We start from the raw sequence: 7,612 nt of genomic DNA on the forward strand, positions 1-7,612 counted from the left end.
AAAAAAATATTTTCTGTGTTTGTGAATTGTGTGCACTGTGGCTGCACGTGCATCAATAAAGGAGCAGCGCCAAGCGTGCGCCTGTGTCCCATTAGTAAAGGGCCGGCTGGCTTGTCTGTTAAAGGGTGCTGTAACCCCCAAAGTACACTCCAAACAAAATAAAAAAATATTTTCTGTGTTTGTGAATTGTGTGCACTGTGGCTGCACGTGCATCAACAAAGGAGCAGCGCCAAGCGTGCGCCTGTGTCCCATTAGTAAAGGGCCGGCTGGCTTGTCCGTTAAAGGGTGCTGTAACCCCCAAAATACACTCCAAACAAAAAAAATATATTTTCTGTGTTTGTGAATTGTGTGCACTGTAGCCGCACGTGCATCAACAAAAGAGCAGCGCCAAGCGTGCGCCTGTGTCCCATTAGTAAAGGGCCGGCTGGCTTGTCCGCTAAAGGGTGCTGTAACCCCCAAAATACACTCCAAACAAAAAAAATATATTTTCTGTGTTTGTGAATTGTGTGCACTATAGCCGCACGTGCATCAACAAAGTAGTGCCAAGCGTGCGCCTGTGTCATAAGTAAAGGGCCGGCTGGCTTGACCGTTAAAGGGTGCTGTAACCCCCAAAGGGCACTCCAAACAAAATTTTTTCTGTGTTTGTGAATTGTGTGCACTGTGGCTGCACGTGCATCAACAAAGGAGCAGCGCCAAGCGTGCGCCTGTGTCCCATAAGTAAAGGGCTGGCTGGCTTGTCCGTTAAAGGGTGCTGTAACCCCCAAAGTACACTCCAAACAAAATAAAAAAATATTTTCTGTGTTTGTGAATTGTGTGCACTGTGGCTGCACGTGCATCAACAAAGGAGCAGCGCCAAGCGTGCGCCTGTGTCCCATAAGTAAAGAGCCGGCTGGCTCATTTCTTAAAGGGTGGTGTAACCCACAAAGTGCACTAGTCTCCAGCAAAAATAAAAAAATATTTTCTGTGTTTGTGTGCGCCTTAGCCGCACATATATATCAAATCAATATAACATAAATGGAGGACCAAACTTTCTCCGATAAAAATAAAATAGGGAAAGATCAAGAACCACTTCCTCCTAGTGCTGAAGCTGCTGCCACTAGTCATGACATAGACGATAACATGCCATCAACGTCGTCTGCCAAGGCCGATGCCCAATGTCATAGTAGAGGGCACATACAATCCCAAATGACAAAGTTCAGGAAAATGACCTTGAAAAAAACATTGAAATCATCTGAAGAGAAACATAAACTTGCCAATAAGCCATTTACGACACGGAGTGGCAAGGAACGGCTAAGGTCTTTCCCTATATTCATGACTAGTGGTTCAGCTTCACATGACGATGGAAGCCCTCCTCCCGCTAAAAAAATCAAATGAGTTAAGCTGGCAAAAGCACAGCGAAGAACTGTGCGTTCTAACAAATCACAAATCCCCAAGGAGAGTCCAAGTGTGGTGGCGGTTGCGATGCCTGACCTTCCCAGCACTGGACGGGAAGAGGTGGCTCTCTCCACCATTTCCACGCCCCCTGCAAGTGCTGAAAGGAGCACCCACAGTCCACTTGCTGATATGCAAATTGAAGATGTCACTGGAAGTACAACAGGATGAGGATACTGGTGTAGCTGGCGCTGAGGAGGAAGTTGGCGAGGAGGATTCTGATGGAGATGTGGTTTGTTTAAATCAGGCTCCGGGGGAGACAATTGTTGTCCGTGGGATGAAAAAGCCCATCACGGTCATGCCTGGGCAGAAGACCAAACATTCCACCTCTTTGGTCTAGCAATATTTCTATCCAAATCCGGACAACAACTGTCTTGCCACATGTACCATATATGAAGGTGAAATAAGTAGGGGTAGGGACGTTAACAACCTAGGAACATCCTCCCTTATACGGCACCTGCAGCGCATTCATAAAAAGTTACTGTCAAGTTCAGAAACTTTGGCTAAGACCGTAAGCAGTCCAGGGTAGGGGTGAGCGGGTTCGGATTTCTGAAATCCGAACCCCCCCGAGCCCCCCCGATCCGAGGCAGATCCGAGTCAGGCTCGACTTTTCCCGCCTGACTCGGATCTGAAATCGAGGCAAAACGTCATCATCCCGCCTTCCGAGTCTCGCGGGTTTTGGAACCTATATAAGGTACCCGCGTCGGCGCCATTTTCTCACTCGGCTGTGGAAGGGGGAGGGAGGGTGGGAGTTAGGGCTGGCTGGGCTGTGTAGTGTAGTGTAGTGCAGTGTAGTGTTGTGCTGTGCTGTGCTGTGCTGTGCTGTGCTGTGCTGCTGTTGTCCACTACTTCAAAGTCCATAGGGGCTGGCTGTGTTGTGCTGTGCTGCTGTTGTTAATAGGGGCTGTGTCCACTACTTCAAAGTCCATAGGGGCTGGCTGGACTGTGTTGTGCAGTCAGTTCTCCATAGTGGCTGTGTCCACTCCAAAGTCCTGTGCAGTGTCCCAGTCCTAAAGGGGTGCTGTAGTGTTGTCCAGGGGGTGCTCTGTCCATCAGGGGTGCTCCCCCCAAGTGCTAAAAAAATTATATTTTTTGTGTGTTTGTGAATTCTGTGCGCAGTAGCCGCACGTGCATCAAAAAAGTAGTGCCAAGCGTGCGCCTGTGTCATAAGTAAAGGGCCGGCTGGCTTGACCTTTAAAGGGTGCTGTAACCCCCAAAGTACACTCCAGTCCAAACCAAAAAAAAAATTATTTTCTGTGTTTGTGAATTGTGTGCGCAGTAGCCGCACGTGCATCAACAAAGTAGTGCCAAGCGTGCGCCTGTGTCATAAGTAAAGGGCCGGCTGGCTTGACCATTAAAGGGTGCTGTAACCCCCAAAGTACACTCCAGTCCAATCCAAAAAAAAAAATATTTTCTGTGTTTGTGAATTGTGTGCGCAGTAGCCGCACGTGCATCAACAAAGAAGTGCCAAGCGTGCGCCTGTGTCATAAGTAAAGGGCCAGCTGGCTTGACCGTTAAAGGGTGCTGTAACCCCCAAAGTACACTCCAAACCAAAAAAATATATATTTTCTGTGTTTGTGAATTGTGTGCGCAGTAGCCGCACGTGCATCAACAAAGTAGTGCCAAGCATGCGCCTGTGTCATAAGTAAAGGGCCGGCTGGCTTGACCATTAAAGGGTGCTGTAACCCCCAAAGTACCATCCAAACCAAAAAAATATATATTTTCTGTGTTTGTGAATTGTGTGCGCAGTAGCCGCACGTGCATCAACAAAGTAGTGCCAAGCATGCGCCTGTGTCATAAGTAAAGGGCCGGCTGGCTTGTCCGTTAAAGGGTGCTGTAACCCCCAAAGGGCACTCCAAACCAAATAAAAAAATATTTTCTGTGTTTGTGAATTGTGTGCACTGTAGCCGCACGTGCATCAACAAAGTAGCGCCAAGCGTGCGCCTGTGTCATAAGTAAAGAGCCGGCTGGCTTGACCGTTAAAGGGTGCTGTAACCCCCAAAGTACACTCCAAACCCAAAAAATATATATTTTCTGTGTTTGTGAATTGTGTGCACTGTGGCTGCACGTGCATCAACAAAGGAGCAGCGCCAAGAGTGCGCCTGTGTCCCATAAGTAAAGAGCCGGCTGGCTATTTCTTAAAGGGTGGTGTAACCCACAAAGTGCACTACTCTCCATCAAAAATAAAAAAATATTTTCTGTGTTTGTGTGCGCTTTAGCCGCACGTATATATCAATATAACATAAATGGAGGACCAAACTTTCTCTGATAAAAATAAAATAGGGAAAGATCAAGAACCACTTCCTCCTAGTGCTGTTGCTGCTGCTGGGAGTTGTTCATCATCCCAGAGAGGAAGTAGGAACACCACTACTTTTACTAAACAATTGACCCTCCAACAGTCCCTAGCGATGAGGATGAAGTACGACAGCAGTCATCCTGAAGCAAAACGTATAACTGAGGCCTTGACTGCTATGTTGGTGTTAGACGTGGGTCCGGTACCCGCCTTTAGTGCAGTGGGATATAGACAATTGATGGAGGTAGTGTGTCCCCGGTTCCAAATCCCGTCTAGATTCCACCTGCATCCTCAAAGCAGCAGTGACAAGCGTGCGTCTGTCTGTTAAAGGGTGGTGTAACCCTCAAAGTGCCCTCCACAAACAATAAAAAAATTCTTTTTTTTTTTCTGTCTTTGTGAAATGTGTGGGCTGTAGCCGCACCTGCATCCTTAAAGCAGCAGCGACAAGCGTGCGTCTGTCTGTTAAAGGGTAGTGTAACCCTCAAAGTGCGCTCCACAAACAATAAAAATATTCTTTTTTTTTCTGTCTTTGTGAATTGTGTGGGCTGTAGCCGCACTTGCATCCTCAAAGCAGCAGCGACAAGCGTGCGTCTGTCTGTTAAAGGGTGGTGTAACCCTCAAAGTGCGCTCCACAAGCAATAAAAAAATTCTTATTTTTTTTTCTGTCTTTGTGAAATGTGTGGGCTGTAGCCGCACCTGCATCCTTAAAGCAGCAGCGACAAGCGTGCGTCTCTCTGTTAAAGGGTGGTGACACCCTCAAAGTGCGCTCCACAAACAATAAAAATATTCTTCTTTTTTTTTCTGTCTTTGTGAAATGTGTGGGCTGTAGCCGAACCTGCATCCTTAAAGCAGCAGCGACAAGCGTGCGTCTGTCTGTTAAAGGATTACATCGGTGACAGCATCCAAGTAGGCATGTCAGACAGTCCGTACCTGTACTGGCAGGAAAAAGAAGCAATTTGGAGGTCCCTGTACAAACTGGCTCTATTTTACCTGAGTTGCCCCCCCTCCAGTGTGTACTCCGAAAGAGTGTTTAGTGCAGCCGGGAACCTTGTCAGCAAAAGGCGTAGGAGGTTGCTTCCACAAAATGTGGAGAAGATGATGTTCATAAAATGAATTATCAACTCTTCCAGGGAGACCAGCCTCCAGAACGTACAGAGGGACCTGTGGTTGTGGATTCCAGCGGGGACGAATTAATACTTTGTGAGGATGAGGATGTACACAACACTGAAGAGGGTGAGGAATCTGAGGATGAGGAGGACATCTTGCCTCCATAGAGCCAGTTTGTGCAGGGACAGATTAATTGCCAGCTTGTTTTGTGGGGGCCCAAACGAACCAATCATTTCAGCCACAGTCGTGTGGCAGACCCTGGCGCTGAAATGTTTGGTTTGTTAAAGTGTGCATGTCCTGTTTATAAAACATAAGGGTGGGTGGGAGGACAATTCCATCTTGCACCTCTTTTTTTTCTTTGAATTATGTACTGTTTGAGGCCTAGTTTTTCAAACTGCCATCCTGTCTACCACTGCAGTGTCACTCCTAGATGGACCACGTGTTTGTGCCGCCCACTCGTATCTCTTAGCATAGTCATCCAGCTACCTCGGTGCAACCTTTTGGATATAAAAACACTATTGTGAGGTGTGAGGTGTTCAGAATAGACTGGAAATGAGTGGAAATTAAGGTTATTGAGGTTAATAATAGCATAGGAGCAGAAAAACACACAAATTCTGTGATTTTAGCTGTTTTTATGCTTTTTTTAAAAAAAATACAGATCCAAAACCCAGAACCCAAAACACGGAAGGGTGGTTTTGGCAAAACCAATCCAGATCCAAAACACGAAGAAAGATCCAGATCCAAAACCAAAACACAAAACACGAAAAGTGGCCGGTGCACACCCCTAGTCCAGGGACACCTAAATCCCGTTGTCCTGTTGTATCCAAGCGCCTGCAAACCACACCATCAACTCCCTCCTCGTCAATTTCCTCCTTAGTCAGGATTGGAAGTAGTCCTGCAGGCCATGTCACTGGCATGACTGACTCTCCTATCCGGGATTCCTCTGGAGGATCCTGCATTGCTACGCCTCCTGCTGCCGCTGCTGCGGTTGCTGCTGCTGGGAGTCGTTCATCATCCCAGAGAGGAAGTAGGAACACCACTACTTTTACTAAACAATTGACTCTCCAACAGTCCTTAGCGAGGAGGATGAAGTACGACAGCAGTCATCCTGAAGCAAAACGTATAACTGAGGCCTTGACTGCTATGCTGGTGTTAGACGTGCGTCTGGTATCCGCCCTTAGTGGAGTGGGATTTAGACAATTGATGGAGGTAGTGTGTCCCCGGTTCCAAATCCCGTCTAGATTCCACTTCACTAGGCAGGCGATACCGAGACTGTACAGAACCATCAGAAAAAGTGTCCTCAGTGTCCTGAAAAATGCGGTTGTACCCAATGTCCACTTAACCATGGACATGTGGACAAGTGGAACAGGGCAGACTAAGGACTATATGACTGTGACAACCCACTGGGTAGATATATCACCTTACACAGCAACAACAGCAGCGTCACCAGTAGCAGCATCTCAGAAACAAAAAGTAAGAGGCACACCGCCGACAACCTCTTAGAGAAACTGAGGGAAATCATCGCCCAGTGGCTTACCCCACTTAGACTCTCCTGGGGATTTGTGATGTCTGACAACGCCACCAATATTGTGCGGGCATTACATCTGGGCAAATTCCAGCATGTCCCATGTTTTGCTCACACAATAAACTTGGTGGTGCAGAGTTTTCTGAAAAGTGACAGGGCTGTGCAGGAGATGCTTTGGGTGGCCCGAAAAATTTCTGGCCACTTTCGCCATTCAGCGACTGCGTGCCGAAGACTGGAGCGCCAGCAAACACTCTTGAACCTGCCCCGCCATCACCTGAAGCTAGAGCTTGTGACACGGTGGAACTCAACCCTCTATATGCTTCAGAGGATGGAGGAGCAGCAAAAGGCCATTCAAGCCTATACATCCACCTATGACATAGGTAAAGGAGGGGGTATGCACCTGACTCAAGTGCAGTGGAGAATGATTTCCATGTTGTGCAAGGTTCTCCAGCCCTTCGAACTTGCCACACGTGAAGTCAGTTCAGACACTGCCAGTGGCGGGCTTGGCCGGGGGACAGGGTGCCATGTGCCCCTCGGGCCGCAGCGTCATGCGGGCCGTGGGCCGGTGGCGGTGCAGTCTGTGTCACTGTGACACAGACTGCACCGCGTGTGTAGCGCTGACCGGACGGAGTTCGGTCAGCGCTACACTGACAAACACACAGCCGCCGGCTCCGGCAGCTGTGTGTTTGTTGTAGGCAGCAGCCAATGAGAGTCTGTCAGACTCTCATTAGCTGCTGCTGCTGCGCCCACTGCGGGAGCCGCTCCATCTTCCGGCTTCCGCAGTGGGCAATGGGAGAGATGTCATGATGTCATATGACGTCTCTCCCATAATGCAGAGCGGCCTGGCCCGGGAGGACAGACGGAGGAGCAGATGGTGGCGGCGGGAGCGGGGATTCAGGTAAGTGGTTTTTTTTATTTTGTTTTTTATATTATGTTGGTCTACTGGGGGCACTACAAAGGGGGGGGTCTGGCACTACTGGGGGCACTACAAAGGGGGGTCTGGCACTACTGGGGGCACTACAAAGGGGGGGCCTGGCACTACTGGGGGCACTAAAAAGGGGGGGTCTGGCACTACTGGGGGCACAACAAAGGGGGGGGTCTGGCACTACTGGGGGCACTACAAAGGGGGGACTACTACTACTGGGGGCATTACAAGGGGGGGTGGGGGACTACAACTACTGGGGGCACTACAAAGGGGGGACTACTACTACTGGGGGCACTACAAGTGGGGACTACTACTGGGGGCACTACAAGGG

This window comes from Taudactylus pleione, unplaced genomic scaffold (assembly GCF_031769625.1).
Source record: "Taudactylus pleione unplaced genomic scaffold, aTauple2 ptg000421l, whole genome shotgun sequence".
Taxonomy (NCBI): Eukaryota; Metazoa; Chordata; class Amphibia; order Anura; family Myobatrachidae; genus Taudactylus; species Taudactylus pleione.